We start from the raw sequence: 17,614 nt of genomic DNA on the forward strand, positions 1-17,614 counted from the left end.
TGGCTGGAATTTGGGCAGGAGGCCCCATCCACCAGCCAGAAAGTTGGGGGCGAGCCCATCTCCGCCGGGCCTGTGTGTCACGCTATGATTTTACATGGCCCAGGTCCTTAATTTGCCTTGGGCCAGACTTCTGCCCCTCTGAGGCAGGAAATCCCGCCTTAGAGAGCTGCTGGCCAATCAGAGAGCTAGCAGCTCTCCGTCCCAACAACGCCAGGAGCGGTGGCAACTGCTCGGACTGTAGCCAGGGAGAGGAGTGAAAGGGACATCGGCCCTGGAAAAAGGGTAAGCGTGTGGGGCCTCGCCAGAGACAATCGGTCGGACTCCAGCGAGGCAAGGGGGGTCAGTTGTGGTGGGTGGGGATTAATGTAGTGTAGTGTAGTGGGAGTGGTTGGGCCCTGGGGGAGCCCTCTGTGGGGTACAGAGTGCCCGATCAGGGAGGCCCTCCAGCCCACAAGGAGGCCGCCAGGTTTTACTGAATGGCCTCCTCGGTGTCCTGAGCCACCCCCACCCCCCACTGCTGGTATGAGGAGGCTCTTAAGTGGCAGTTAATTGGCCACTAAAGGGCCTTAATTGGCCTGGGGCAGGTGGGCTGTTTCTCACCGCCGCTGCCCATTGTAAACTTGCAGTGTGAGCGGGAAGCCGTTGGGAATGGCACCCCCTATCTCCCACTCAATTTTACGACGCACCCCCACCTGCCACCCACCCCCACCCCCCCAACCCCACCTCCAGCCTGCTCCTGCAGGGGGCTGTAAAATTCTGGCCAATATCTCTGCCAATTCTGATTTTGGCTTTGCCTGCTCCTGCTAGGTACTTTACCAGCTCCCTCCCTGACATTTGCCATGGGGCTACTTACCTCTTTTTTCAGAATAGGGAATATAGTGGGTTTTCCATTGGGACTTCCTGTGTAACTTAAATTCCTGGAAGAGGAAGAGGAGGAACAGAAGCTGCACCAGAGACATAAGGCACTCACCCTTACAATGCAGTTTAGCAGTGCTCCTAACACCATGTGCATGAGGAGCAGAAGTCCAAAGATAGAAAGATAGACACCTTGGTACCACAATGATACAGGAGGATTTAACTTGACTACCATGTTGACACTGCATAGTCAAAGAATAAAACCGGACGAACCACCTGGCATCGACCTCAGCACCAGAAACAACAACAACAATGGCACACCCTGCCCAGTTGACCCTGCAAAGTCCTCCTCACTAACATCTGGGGACTTGTGCTAAAATTGGGAGAGCTGTCCCACAGACCATCAAGCAGTAGCCTGACATAGTCATAATCACTGAATCATAACTTAAGCCCATGTCCCAGACTCTTCCATCACCATCCTTGGATATGTCCAGTCCCACCATCAGGACAGACACACCAGAGGGGGTGGCATAGTGGTATACAGTCTGGACGGAGTGGGTCTGGGAGTCCTCAACATTGACTGCAGACCTCATGAAGTCTCATGGCATCAGGTCAAACATGGGCAAGGAACCCTCCTACAAAAGCAAGATACTGCAGATGCTGGAAATCGGAAATAAAAAGAGTTAATGTTGGAAATATTCAGCAGGTCTGACAATATCTGTGGAGAGAGAAACAGAGTTACAAGTTCAGGTTGCTGACACTTCATGATGAAGCCTGCTGCTGATTGTCATCTACCGCCCTCCCTCAGCTGATGAATCAGTACTCCTCCATGTTGAACACCACTTGGAAGAAGCACTGAGGGTAGCAAGGGAATGGAATGTACTCTGGGAGGGGGACTTCAATGTCCATCACCAAGAGTGGCTCAGTAGCATCACTACTGACCGAGCTGACCAAGTCCTGAAGGACATATCTGCCAGACTGGGCCTACGGCATCTGGTGAGGGAACCTACTTAACATTGAGGACACACTCCATCGTGCTGTATCGCGCTATCACCATGCTAAATGGGATAGATTTCGAACAAATCTAGCAGCTTAAAACTGGGCATCCATGAGGTGGGGTGGACCATCAGCAGCAGCAGAATTGTATTCAACCACAATCCGTAACCTCATGGCTCGGCATATCCCTCACTCTACCATTACCATCTAGCCAGGGGATCAACCCTGGTTCAATGAAGAGTGCAGGAGAGCATGCCGGGAGCAGCACCAGGCGTACCTAAAAATACCTGGTGAAGCTACAACATGAGACTATGTGCATGCTAAACAGCAGAAGCAGCATGCTATAGACATCAGTGAGCAGGTTACAAGGCTGAAGCACCCAAAAAGTATTCAAGTTAAATCCTCCTGTATCATTGTGGTACCAAGGTGTCTTACAGCCAAGATGAGATTGTACTTTCTATCTTTGGGTCTCTGCTCCTTGTGCCTAGTGAATGATCCATCTTGGCCTATTCCTGAGATGCCCAGTATCACAGATGCCAGTCTTCAGCCAATTCGATTTACTTCACATGATATTAAAAATGGCTGAAGACGCTGGATACTGCAAAGGCTATGGGCCCTGACAACATCCCAGCAATAGCACTGAAGACTTCTTCTCCAGAACAATCCACACCCCAAGCCAAGCTGTTCCAGTACAGCTACAACACTGGCATCTATCTGGCAATATGGAAAGTTGCCCACTACAGATACATTAGGGACATTTAAGCGACTCTTGGATAGGTACATGGATGATAGTAGAATGAGGGGTATGTAGGTAGTTTGATCTTAGAGTAGGTTAAAGGGTCGGCACAACATCGTGGGCCGAAGGGCCTGTACTGTGCTGTACTGTTCTATGTTCTATGTTCTAGGTATATCCTGTGCACAAAAACCAGGAAAAATCCAATCCAGCCAATTACCACCCCATCAGTCTACTCTCAATCATCAGCAAAGTGATGGAAGGAGTCATTGATAGTGCTGTCAAGCAGCACTTACCAATAACCTGCTCACCAATACTCAGTTTGGCTTTAGCTAGGGCCACTTGGCTCCATACCTCATTACAGCCTTACATGAACAAAAAAGCTGAAGTCCAGAGATGAGGTGAGAGGGACTGCCCTTGATATCAAGGCAGCATTTGAGTGAGTGTGGCATCAAGGAGCCTTCACAAAATGAAGTCAATGGGAATGGGGCAAAACTCTCCACTGGTTGGAGTCATACCTAACTCAAAGGCCAATCATCTCAGCCCCAGAACATCACTGCAGGATTTCCTCATTTTAGTGCCTTAAGCCAACCATCTTCAGCTGCATCATTAATTACCTTCCTTCCAACATAAGGTCAGAAGTGAGGATGTTTGCTAATGTTTTCATAATGTTCAGTAGCATTCACGACTCCTCAGATACTGAAGCAATCAGTGACCATATGCAGCAAGACCTGGAAAACATTCAGGCTTGGCCTAATAAGTAGCAAGTAACATTCATGCCACACAAGTGCCAGGCAATGACCACCTCCAACAAGAGAGAATCTAACCATCTCCCCTTGACATTCAATGGCATGACCATCGCTGAATGCCCCACCATCAGCATCTAGAAACTTAACTAGACCAGCCATATACATACTGTGGTTACAAGAGTAGGTCAGAGGCTGGGAATTTTGCAGCGAGTAAGGCACTTCCTGTCTCCGCAAAGCCTGTCCACCATCTACAAGGCACAAGTCAGGAGTGTGATAGAATACTCTCCACTTGCCTGGATGAGTGCAGCTCCAACAACATTCAAGAAGCTCAACACCATCCAGGACTAAGCAGCCCGCTTGATCAACACTCCCTCCACTACCAGTGTACAGTGGCAGCAATGTGTACAATGTACAAGATGCATTGCAGCAATGCATCAAGGCTCCTTTGACAGCACCTTCCAAACCCACGACCTCTACCACTTAGAAGAACAAGGGCAGCAGATGCATGGGAACACCACCACCTGCAAGTTCCCCTCCAAGCCACACACCATCCTGACTTGGAACTATATTGCTGTTCCTTCACGGTCATTGGGTCAAAATCTTGGAACTCCCTCCCTAACAGCACTGTGGGTCTACGTACCTACATCACACAGACTGCAGTGGTTCAAGATCACCACCTTCTCAAGGGCAATTAGGGATGGGCAATAAATGCTGGCCTGGCCAGCAATGCCCGCATCCCACAAATGAATATTTTAAAAAACCCTCTCTGTCTTTCCATCACTAACATACCATCACTTACAGAACCTTTCCCAGCAGTTGAGAGGTTAGAATGCTGTCTTAAAGAATAGAACTGACATTTTTCAGCAGAAGGTGGGATGAGGGGTGCATAATATGTTGCACTGACAATTAATGCAGGGTACAATAGGAAGAGAAGCAGCATATGAAACCCTCAGTTCATACATACACATCTACTGTGTCATCTTCAATGCCCTGTATGGCTTCTATCTCCAGATTTGCACAATTTCCTCTTCATAGGGTATTAGATGATAAAGGTTTGTAACTTGCCGCTTGTCACCAATCTCTTGGCTATTATGGACTATCTTCTAGAAGAAGGGAATCAATAAGTGAGAAAGATCTTTTGTTCCAATGACATGCAGTGAAACTCAGTTATCAGCATTGAGACCATACCCATATTGGGTGTGCTGATAGGTAAATGGAACAAGCAATGATATTCTATGATATATTAATGATGAGAATGTAGATAAAAGTATGACTGAAGGATGGGCATGGCCATTGATGGTAACTTACTTAAGCACTTCAACACATTTACGAAAGGCAGTGCAGGGCCCTATATCCTTGCCAGATTAAACTTTTTGCAGCATTGAGTGGCTGTGCACCTACCTTTCTGCTGAAGGGTTTCTTGGGTCCTCCTTTAGTCATTTCCAAACAAAGACTCTCTTCTGAACCAGTATTTCATGAACAGAACATAAGAAATAGGAGCAGTAGTAGATTATGTGACACCTTGAGCAAACTCTGCCGTTCAGTACAATCATGGATGATCTTCTGCCTCAACTCCACTTTCCTACCTGCTCCCCATATCCCTTGATTCCTTGAGAGACCAAAAATCTGTCTATCTGAGCCTTGAATATACTCAGCTAGGAAGCGTCCACAGCCCTCTGAGGGAAAGAATTCCAGGAACCCTCTCATCCCAGGATCGAATCTAGCGAAACTTCGCTGTACTACCTCAAATGCAAGTATATCCTTCCTTAGATATGGAAACCAAAACTGCACACAGTAGTCCAGATGTAGTCTCACCAAAGCCCTATACAACTGTAGCAAGACTTCCTTATTTTTGTACTAAGTGGAGCCCTTCAGTACCTTGTAGCAATCTTCTCAACATTTCTACATAAAGACATTTTTCAGTTCCATGAATGTATGGTGGCCCCCTTTAAGCTGCTGTCAGCCATTATTTCCTGCCCGCAACAGTAATTCACAATGTCTGGAGCTCACCTGCAATCTTCAATTTCAACCAAAACTGAAAACTATGGTGTGATCAGCACTAATGCTATTGTGCAGATGGAGATTGAGTGGGCAGATCACTTTCATGCTGAAAATTCAGCCTAGAGTTTCCCTAGGAGCATCTCATGACTGTCTAGTGACTGTTTATAGAGCGGTGTTGAATGAGGTTTGGTTCTGGGTGCTGCCTGTGCGGAGTTTGCAGGTTCTCTCTGTGACTGCGTGGGTTTCCTCCGGGTGCTCCGGTTTCCTCCCACATGCCAAAGACTTGCAGGTTGATAAGTAAATTGGCCATGGTAAATTGCCCCTAGTGTAGGTAGGTGGTAGAAGAATTGAGGGAAGGTGGGGATGTGAGAGGGAAAATGGGCTTAATGTAGGATGAGTATAAATGGGTGGTTGATGGTCGGCGCGGACCAGGTGGGCCGAAGGGCCTGTTTCAGTGCTGTATCTCTCTATGACTCTATGACTCTGGGTCTGACATTAGGCCAGCAACCTTCCCTCTTAACTAGGGCATGATAAATAGGCTCCTTATCCCACTGACGGTTTTTGCCAATCATATTGCCCTCTGACCTTGTAAGAATATGGACATTTGAGCGTATTTTGAGGGATCAGGCATTGCAAGAGTTAAATGACCTAAGCTTTTCTCTAGAAGCTTAGTTCTGACAAAACACATTGGCTGGCATTTTACCAGTCCCTTGGCAATGGGCTGAGTGGTTGTTAGGCTGGCAAAATGGTGTGGGAATGTGTTGGGGGAGCGTGCCTAACATCATCTCGCTTCCATTCCATTTTGCCAGTGGTGGGAAAACTGTCAGATGTGCCACCTGCCTGGACCCCAATTGAGCCATTTAAGTGGGGAATTAAGGGCCTCTTCCTGCCTCCCTGGGGATTTTGCCAGCGGCCTAGGAAGGCCTGCCACAGCCTAGGGAGACTGTCCAGTGCAACCTGGCAACCTCCCAGCGAGCTCCAGGCAGGGTGATGGGCGGGGGCCTCCTTTTTGACCACACCATGACCCGCGAAGTGCCTCCTGGCAGCAATGGCCACCCCCGTGGAATGGCGCCACCTGCCCTCAGTGACCCAGTGTCCCCAAACCCACTTATCTGTCTTCAAGGGCGCACTACCATCAATGTGCCCTCATCCTGCAGGTGCAGCCCCAGCAATGGCCAACACTGGTGCTGCTGAGACTGCTAGCCCTCTAATTGGGCAGCAAATGCTTCAGCCTTATCTTTCGCACTGATGTGCTGGGCTCCCCCATCATTGAGGATGGGAATATTTGTGGAGCCACCTCCTCCAGTTAGTTGTTTAATTATCCACCACCACTCATGGCTGGATGTGGCAGGACTGCAGAGCTTAGCTCTGATCCGTTGGTTATGGGATCACTTAGCTCTGTCTATCGGATGCTGCCTACGCAGTTTGGCATGCAAGTAGTCCTGTGTTGTAGCTTCACCAGGTTTGATACCTCATTTTGAGGTATGCCTCGTGCTGCTCCTGGCATGCCCTCCTGCACTCTTCATTGAACCAGGAGGAGGTTGTGGTGTTGTGGTATTGTCACTGGACGAGTAGCCCAGAAAGCCAGGATATTTCTCTGGCGGCATGGGTTCAAATCCCACCACAGCAGAAGGTGGAATTTGAATTTACTTAATAAATCTGGAATTAAAAGTTAGTCTAATTATGGCCATGAAACCATTGTCGATTGTTGTAAAAACCCATCTGGTTCTCTAATGTTCTTCAGGGAAAGTAATCTATTGTCCTTACCTGGTCTGGCCTACATGTGACTCCAGACCCACAACAATGTGATTGACTTTTAAATGCCCTCTGTAAATGGCCTAGCAAGCCACTCAGTTGTATCTAACTGCTACGAAGTCAATAAAAAGGAATGAAACCGGACAGACCACCCGGCATCGACCTCGGCACCGGAAACGACAACAGCAAACCCAGCACTGTCGACCCTGCAAAGTCCTCCTTACGAGCATCTGGGGGCTTATGCCAAAGTTGGGAGAGCTGTCCCACAGACTAGTCAAGGAACAGCCTGACATAGTCATACTTACAGAATAATACTTGACAATGTGCCAGACACTGCCATCACCATCCCCGGGTATGTCCTGTCCCACCGGCAGGACAGACCCAGAAGAGCTGGCGGCACAGTGGTATACAGTAGGGAGGGAATTGCCCTGGGAGTCCTCAACATCGACTCTGGACCCCATGAAGTCTCATGGCATCAGGGAAAACATGGGCAAGGAAACTTCCTGCTGATTACCACCTACCACCCTCCCTCAGCTGATGAATCAGTACTCCTCCATGTTGATCACCACTTGGAGGAAGCACTGTGGACAGCAAGGGTGCAGACTGAACTCTGGGTGGGGGACTTCAAAGTCCATCACGGAGAGTGGCTCGATAGCACCACTGCTGGCCGAGTCCTAAAGGACATATCTACTGGACTGGGTCTGCGGCAGGTGGTGAGGGAAAAACATACTTGACCTCGTCCTCACCAATCTGTCCGCCGCAGATGCAACTTTCCATGACAGTATTAACAGGAGTTACCACCGCACAGTCCTTGTGGAGATGATGCCCCGTCTCCACATTGAGATTACCCTCCATTGTGTTGTGTGGCACTACCACTGTGCTAAATGGGATAGATTTCGAACAGATAACTGGGCATCCATGAGGTGCTGTGGGCCATCAGCAGCAGCAGAATTGTACTCAACCACAATCTGTAACCTCCCCCCCGCCCACTCTACCATTACCGTCAAACCGGGGGAACCAACCCTTGTTCAGTGAAGAGTGCAGGAGGGCATGCCAGGAGTAGCACCAGGCATACCTCAAAATGAGGTGTGAAGCTACAACACAGGAATTTGCTGTGGGGCAATGATTTGGCTGGGGGTAGAGTGATAACCTCCCCGACAGTCATAGACAAGCCAAATGAAGCCAGGGAGATGGAGCAATTACAGGAGGAAGTCCCGAGAATATTCCCGGACTGCGTAGTGATTGGGTCGGAGCCGGTTGAGTTCCGAAGAAGGGTCACTGACCCGAAACGTTAACTCTGCTTCTCTTTCCACAGATGCTGCCAGACCTGCTGAGTGGTTCCAGCATTTTTTGTTTTTATATTAGTGATTGGGTCCATGGCTCAGTGAGCTTCGCTAGAGAGAGTAGTGCCAGTAATTCAGACAGATGATCCAGAGGTCTGGCTGGTCAAAACTTTTTTGCGGGGACTTAGGAGAGGAGAAGGAGGTATTCAGCAGATCCTCCTTGATTGAGGCTTGGCAAGCAGACCCCGACTTAAAAAGAATAGCTGAGACTGCCTGTTCTGAGGCAGAGGCAGAAGGGGTTCCTGAATGCTATTACTTAAAAAAACGGGGTATTGATGAGAAAGTGGAGACCTCCTCGGTGACCTTCAAAGGAGGAGTGGACAGTGGCCCACCTAATTTTAGTTCTACTTGGCTATGGTAGGGAAATATTGAGGATTGCCTATGAAATCCCAATGACTGGTGTCAGGCAAACGCCACCTGCCATGTCTGAGGCACACATTATTTCACCACATGAACATTAAAACCTAAAAAATTGCAATCTTTGACTGGAAGGACATTTGCATAATGCAAGACAATGTGGAAACAAAGGGAACCAGTCCCTGTTTCTCCGATTCACAGAAGTGGTCAAACCAGTTCTAGTCACATGTCTAGCTGGCTGGAGCTTTTGGATTTGAACTTCCAACAAAGGAGCACCCTGAGAGTTTTTTGAATTTGAACTCCTAACAAAGGGATTTGAGGTCAGAGACAAAGCCGTGTGCTCATGCAGTAAACACCTCTCCTGGAACTGAGGCAAGAATTACAGCCTCTCCTGTCTGCCTGCTTCACCTCTTCCCACAGAACTGAATCTTGTTCATGTAGGCAATCTTTCTCTCTTTTAGTTTCAAGTGTTTTCACAAGGTTTAAGACTAATACTGGGCCCTAACTAACTGCAAGACCATATCTTCAATCAAGGACTACAGCAAGCTCGAGAAACAGTAACAAGATATTGCCTCAAACTGTGCTACTTATCTTTTCTTCTGTTCTTTTCTATTCCTATCTGCACGTTTATATCGCATGTGCATGCTAGTGTGAGCGTATTGTATATCGGTAGGTGTGAACCGTATTAGAGTTTAAGTTGTAAGGTTTTAATAAATTTCCTCTTTCTGCTTTAAACCAAAGAAAGCCTGTTTGTGCTCAGTTATTTTCCTGATAATTGGAAACAGTGAACAAGGGTTCACACAAAGGGGAGTTCAAAACACAGTGAGTTTTAAAAATAAAACCCTGTTACAATAAGACCAGGTAAAGACAGCAAAAGACCCCTGGACATCATAAGACTGGGCACATGGGTACCCAAAGGACCCAGGCCCAGATAAGCCAGCACTTTCATTGGCCTCACCCCCACAATGATGTGACTAAACTCTGTAGGACCTGTCATACCTGTCAGGTTGTTGAGAAATGGCAACCTGCAATCAAGCCCACTAATACCTGTTTGACAAAACCGTTAGCAGAGTTCTGGTAGATTGTGTGGGACCCTTACCTAGAACTAGGACAGGTTCTCAATATCTCTTAACTATAATGGACCTGGCCACCCAATTCCCAGAGGCCATTCCCCTAAGAAAAATCACAACAAAAGCCATGGTCAAGGGGCTGACCCATTTTTTACCCGTTAGAGACTGCTGTTATGACAGAGTCCCACTTCTCTGTTGGTCATAACATGTATTTTAAAAATGTTTACCCAGTTATCAATGTGGTCAATCATATACTGTACCCTTTATCCCAGAATAAAATACACCAACCAGGTTTCTTCAATAAACAACAAAATTAACAGTTTATTATCAAACAAGACTTATCCAGTAATGAAGCAAAGCATTACACACAGATTGAAATATGGAAGTTCCCTTTTTAAGTTCCCCTCATACACACTCTCTGTCTCTCTCTCTCTCTCTCTCACACACACACAAAAGAAAATACAGAAATTTCCTCTGCAGATATCCGTTACAAAAAAGGACAAAAAATACTTTGGCCAAATACTTACCAATTCTTGAAGAAAAAAGAGATGTGGAAGGAAGACAGTTTTCCCTTTTGATCTGGCGTCTGGGTATATGGAGACAAGATCTTTTCTAAAGCAGTTCTTTTCAGGCTGTGTTAAGAATTAACCTGGCAGGTTTTTCCAGCTTCTCAGGAGAGATGCAGCACCAGAGATTTTAGCTGTCCCAAACTGGATCTGTGCAGGGTTTCTTCAAAGAGGTGAGCTGGGTGGATTCTTGTTCCTTGACAGGCAAAACATCAACTGCCTTCAAAACATTTCACATCCCAACAGAAAATCAACCTCCTGACCTCCATGAACCTTGATGGAGCTGCAGGCTGACAAGACCCCAGGTAATGATGGGCTTCATCCTAGTGTCTTAAAAGAGGCGGCTAATGAGGTAGTAGATGCGCTAGTGTTAATTTTTCAAAATTCGTTAGATTCTGGAAAGGTTCCATCAGACTGGAAAGTAGCAAATATAACCCCTCTATTCAAGAAGTGGGGGGGAGGCAGAAAACAGGTAACTATAGGCCAGTTAGCTTGAAGCCTGTCATGGGAAAGGTGTTAAAATCGATCATTAAGATATAGCTGGGCACTTAGAAAAACTCAAGGTAATTGGGAATAGTCAGCATGGTTTTGTGAAAGGGAGATCATGTTTAACTAATTTATTGGAGTTGTTTGAAGGAGTAATATTTGCCGTGGCTAAAGGGGAGCCCATTGACGTACTGTACTTGGATTTCCAGAAGGTATTTGGCGAGGTGCCACATAAAAGGTTATTGCACAAATAAGATGCTCATGGTGTAGTGGGTAACATATTAGCATGGATAGAAGATTGGCAGAAAACAGAGAGTATGCATAAATGGGTCCTTTTCTGATTGGCAGGACGTGACGAGTGGAGTCCCGCAGGGGTCTGTGCTGGGGCCTCAAATTTTACAATTTATATCAATGACTTAGACGAGGGGAGCAATGGCATGGCAGCTAAATTTACAGATATCACAAAGATAGGTAGGAAAATATATTGTGAAGAGGATATAGGGAACTTGCAGACCAATATAGATAGGTTGAGCAAGTGGGCAAAAATCGGGCAGATGGAATATAATGTGGGAAAATGTAAAGTTCTTCACTTTGGCAGGAAGAATAAAAAAGCAGAGTATTACTTAAACGGCTAACGACTGCAGAACTCCGAGGTGCAGAGGGATCTAGGTGTTCTAGTGCATGAGTCACAAAAAGTTAGTTTACAGGTACAGCAAGTAATAAAGAAATAAAAGCAAAATGCTGCAGATGCTGGAAATCTGAAATAAAAACAAGAAATGCTAGAAATACTCAGCAGGTCTGGCAGCATCTGTGGAGAGAGAAGAAGAGTTAACATTTCAGGTCAGTGACTCTTCATCAGAACCGGCAAAGGTTAGAAATGTCATAGGTTTTAAGCAAATAAAGCGGGGCTGGGGCAAGAGACAACAAAGGGCAAGGTGTTGATAGGACAGGGTCACAAAGAATAACTGACCAGAAGGTCATGGAGAAAAGGCAAACGGTATGTTAATGGTGTGTTGAAAGACAAAGTGTTAGTACAGAGAGGGTGTTAATGGACAGAAAAATGAACAGCTCTGGCCCAAAGCACAAACATGAAAAAAACAGTGGGTAGGCACATGGTAAGAAAAATGAATGATGAAACAAACTGAAATAAAAGAAAAGAAAAAGAGAAAAGAAAAAAGAAAAAAAATTGAAAATAAAAAGGTGTGGGCTGTCGTGCTCTGAAATTATTGAACTCAATGTTTAGTCCGGCAGGCTGTAGCATGCCTAATGAGTAAATGAGCGGCTGTTCCTCGAGCTTGAGTTGATGTTCACTGGAACATTGCAGTAAACCCAGGACAGATATGTGGGCATGAGAGCAGCAGGGTGTTGAAATGGCAAGCAACTGGAAATTCGGGGTCATGCTTTCAGACTGAACGGAGGTGTTCTGCAAAGCGGTCACCCAATCTGTGTTTGGTCTCCCCAGTGTAGAGGAAACCACATGGTGAACAGCAAATACAGTATACTAAATTGAAAGAAGTACAAGTAACTCACTGCTTCACCTGAAAGGAGTGTTTGAAAGAAGTAATAAAGAAGGCTAATGCAATGCTATCCATTATTACAAGAGAAATTGAAAATAAAAGTAAGGATGTTATGCTTCAGTTATACAGGGCATTGGTAAGACCACATCTTGAATACTGTGTGCAGTTTTGGTCTCCTTATTCAAGGATGGATGTGAATGCGTTGGAGGTGGTTCAGAGGAGGTTTACTAGATTGATACCTAGAATGAGTGGGTTGTCTTATGAGGAAAGGTTGGACAGACTGGGCTTGTTTTCACTGGAGTTTAGAAGAGTGAGGGGAGACTTTATTGAGGTATATAAGATCCTGAACGGTCTTGACATGGTGGATGTGGAGAGGACGTTTCCTCTTGTGGGGGAGTCCAGAACTAGGGGGCAGTGTTTTAAAATTAGGCGTTGCCCTTTTAGCACAGAGATGAGGAGACATTTTTTCTCTCAGAGGGTTGTGCGACTTTGGAACGCTCTTCCTCAGAAGGTGGTGGATGCAAGGTCATTGAATAATTTTAAGGCGGGGGTAGATAGATTCTTGTTAGGCAAGGGAATCAAAGGTTATCAGGGGTAGATGGGAGTGTTGAATTTGAGACACAAACAGATCAGCCATGATGTTATTGAATGGTGGAGCAGGCTAAAGGGGCCTTCTGCTTCTAATTCGTATGTTTGTATGTATGTTCCTATGTTCGATATGTGACTTCTCTGTAAACATCTTCCCCAGGTCACCAAGGTTTTTGTTATTTATTGAGCTTAAAGCACATGATTTCCAGCACAGGTTGTTTTCAAACAACATCTCAAGTGTTCTTTCAGTGAACTTGGTAAAAAAAAACACATCCATGGAATCTTTTCAGTTTTACCACAAGTCCTCAAAAAAATAAAATATTAAAAAAATGGAAGCACTTTTGTAACACTGCCTAAAAAGATCCAATCAGATCAAGAATCAAATTTTATCTCCTGGATATTCCAAGAGATTATTCAAAGCCTTGGCATCGAACAGCTAAAATCCTCGGCATACCGCCCACAGTCACAGGGGGCTGTGGAACGGTATCACCAAACCCTGAAAATCATGATCAGAGCCTACTGCTGTGAGTACCCCCACAATTGAGACAAGGGGTTAGTTTTTCTGCTATTCACCACTAGGGATTCACCCAATGAATGGACGGTCTTCAGTCTGTTTGAACTGGTCTATGGGCATGAGGTAAGAGGCCCCCTTAAGCGGATCAAAGAAAAATTTCTGGATCAGAGGGAGGAAACCTTGTTGCTGAATTATGTATCAGCCTTTCGTGAGTGACTCCTTAAAGTATGTGCTGTGGCTAAAGAACACCTTAAAGCCTCCCAGAAGATCTTGAAAAGGCAGGCAAACAGACATCCTGAGGCTCGGACATTCAAACCAGGGGGTCGTCCTGGTACTGTTGCCGTTACAGGATGACCCCCTTAAAGCCTGGTTTAGTGGCCCATACTGCGTGGGGAAAAAGATCAGTTAGGTCAATTACCAGATTAACACCCCAGACTGGAGAAAGAAACAACGGCTATGCCACATAAAAATACAGTCATAGAATCATAGAGTTAGACAGCACAGAAACAGGCCCTTCAGCCCATTGTGTCTGTGCCAGCCATCAAGCACCTATCTATTCTAATCCCATTTTCCAGCACTTTGCCCATAGACTTGTATGCTATGGCATTTCAAGTGCTCATCTAAATACTTCTTAAATGTTGTGAGGGTACCTGCCTCTACCACCCCTTCAAGCAGTGTGTTCCAGATTCCAACCACTATCTGGATGAAAATGTTTTCTCAAATCCCCTTTAAACCTCCTGCCCCTTACCTTAAATCTATGCACCCTGGTTATTGACACCTCCGCTAAATGAAAAAGTTTCTTCCTATCTACCCTATCTATGCCCCTCATAATTTTGGATACCTCAATCAGGTCCCCCCTCATCCTTCTCTGCTCTAAGGAAAACAACCCTAGCCTATCCAGTCTCTCTTCATAGCTAAAATTCTCCAGCCCAGGCAACATACTGGTGAATCTCCTTTGCACCCTCTCCATTGCAATCACATCCTTCCTATAGTGTGTCGACCAGAACAGTACACAGTACTCCAGCTGTGGCCTAACTCGCATTTTATACAGCTCCATCATAACCTCCCTGCTCTTATATTCTATGCCTCGACTAATAAAGGCAAGTATCCCATATGCCTTCCTAACCACCTTATCTACCTGTGCTGCTGCCTTCAATGATCTGTGGATAAGTACACCAAGATCCCTCTGACCCTCTACTTCCTAGGGTCCTACCATCCATTATATATTCCCTTGCCTTGTTAGTCCTCTCAAAATGCATCACCTCACACTTCTCAGGATTAAATTCCATTTGCCACTGCTCTGCCCATCGTACCACCCCATTTATATTGTCCTATAATCTAAGGCTTTCCTTCTCACTATTTACAACGCCAACAATTTTTGTATCATCTGCAAACTTATTGATCATACCTCCTATATTCACATCTAAATCATTAATGTACACTACAAACAGCAAGGGTCCCAGCACCGATCCCTGCAGTACACCACTGGTCACAGGCTTCCAATCACAAAAACAACCCTCGACCATTACCCTCTGCTTCCTGCCACTAAACCAATTTTTGATCCAATTTGCCAAATTGCCCGAGATCACATGGGCTCTTACCTTCTTAACCAATCTCCCATGTGGGACCTTATCAAAAGCCTTACTGAAGTCCATGTAGACTGCACTTTGGGAGGTCGAACAAGGCAATGGAATATACAATGGATGCTAGGACCCTAGGGAGTACAGAGGGTCAGAGGGACCTTGGGGTGCTTGTCCATATATCACTGAAGGCCACAGCACAGGGAGATAAGGTGGTTACGAGATACTTGCCTTTATTAACTGAGGCATAGAATATAAGAGCAGGGAGGTTATGATGGAACTATATAAAACGCTGGTTAGACCACAGCTGGAGTACTTTGTACAGTTCTGGTCACCACACTATAGGAACAGTGTGATTGCAATGGAGAGGGTGCAAAGGAGATTCACCAGGACGTTGCCTGGGCTGGAGCATTTCAGTTATGAAGACAGACTGGATAGGCTGGGGTTGTTTTCCTTGGAGCGGAAAGGCTGAGGGGGACCCTGATTGAGGTATACAAAATTATGAGGGGCATTGATAGGATAGATAGGAAGAAACTTTTTCCCTTAGCAGAGAGGTCAATAACTAGGGGGTATAGATTTGAGGTAAGGGGCAGAAGGTTTAGAGGGGAGTTGAGGAGGAATTTTTTCACCCAGAGAGTGGTTGGAATCTGGAACACACTGCCTGAAGGGGTGGTAGAGGCTGGAACACTCACAACATTCAAGAAGTATTTAGATGAACACTTGAAATGCCATAGCATACAAGGCTAAGGGCCAAGTGCGGGGAAATGGGATTAGTTTGGACAGGTTCTTGATGGTCGGCGCAGGCGCGTTGGGCTGAAGGGCCTATTGCTGTGCTGTAAAACTCTATGACTCTATGATTCTACATCAACTGCTTTACCCTCATCTACACATCTAGTCACCTCCTCGAAAAATTCAATCACATTTGTTAGGCACTATCTCCCCCTGACAAAGCCATGCCGACTATCCTTGATTAATCCCTGTCTCTCCAAGCGGAGATTAATCCTGTCCCTCAGAATGTTTTCAAATAGTTTCCCTACCGCTGATGTTAGACTCACTGGCCTGTAGTTACCTGGTTTATCCCTACTACCCTTCTTGAATAATGGTACCACATTCACTGTCCTCCAGTCCTCTGGCATTTCTCCTGTGGCCAGAGAGGATTTGAAAATTTGTGTCAGAGCCCCTGCAATCTCCTCCCTTGCCTCACAAAGCAGTTTGGGATACATTTCATCCAGGCTTGGGGATTTATCCATGTTTAAGCTCACTAAAACCACTAATATGTCGAAGAAATATTACAATAGGGACCAAGACAAACCAGTGAATATCTGCCAGGTACAGGGGACAACCAAGGATGGAAACAATAGTGAGGAGGAGCTGGGGGAAGAAGAGAGCCTGGAAAATTCTCACATTGAACCCCCTAACTGTGAAACTAACTTCAGAAGTTTTAGAGAGGCGAGACAGAGTATTTGATTATTTAACTAATAAGCAGAGGAAAGGCCTAACAGCATTGTTAAGGGAGTTTGGGAAGTGTGTAGGGACAAACTAGCTCACACTTTTTTGACCACTCATAATGTGGATGTAGCGAAAACACCACCTATTAACCAGAGCCCATACCAACTGAGTCACGATAAATTGGCTCAAGTCCAAGAGGAGATTCAATACATGCCAGATAGTGACCTAACAGGGACTAGTCAAAGCAGCTGAAGTTCTCCTATTGTATTAGTTCTGAAGGCGGATGGTTCCAAGAGACTCTGCATTGACTGTTGAAAAGTTAATGGAGTGACCTGAACTGATTCGCACCCCATTTCTTGCATTGAAGATTGTACTGACCGGCTAGGCAACTCCGCTTACATGAGTAAAATTGATTTATTAAAAGGGTACTGGTAAGTCCCCATGACCACCCAAGCTAAGGAATCACGACTTTTATAACACCAGATGATCTATTCCAATGCAAAGTCATGCCATTTGGTTTAAAGAACGTCCCAACCTTTCAAAGATTGATGAATCAAGTGGTGGCTGGCTTAAGAAACTGTGTCATATACCTTAATGACCTGCTGGTCTATAGCAACACCTGAGATGGCCACCTAAATCGATTAAGGGTGTTATTCAAAGGTCTACAAAGTGCTAACTTAGAGACAAATTTAGCCAAAAGTGACTTCGCTAAGGCTAAAGTGACCTGCCTGGGACATGTTGTAGGTCAAGTCTGCGTGTTGCCAAGGGCAGCAAAAGTACAAGCCCTGATTTTTCCCCGTTCCCAAGACCAAAAGAGAGATAATGCGATTCCTGGGGATGTGCAAATTCTATAGTAAATTTGTCCCTAACTTCAGCATCCTAGCTGCACCGTTGACTGGTTTGCAAAAGAAAAATGTCTGGATAGTGTAGTCAGAACTGTGCCAGATGGTTTTTGAGAAATTGAAGGCTATTTTAACAAAAGAACCCATGTTAGCAGCCACAAATTTTAACAGATCCTTCAAGGTGGCTATTGACACAAATGATGCAGGAGTAGG

The sequence above is a fragment of the Heterodontus francisci genome, chromosome 8 (assembly GCF_036365525.1).
Source record: "Heterodontus francisci isolate sHetFra1 chromosome 8, sHetFra1.hap1, whole genome shotgun sequence".
Classification (NCBI taxonomy): Eukaryota; Metazoa; Chordata; class Chondrichthyes; order Heterodontiformes; family Heterodontidae; genus Heterodontus; species Heterodontus francisci.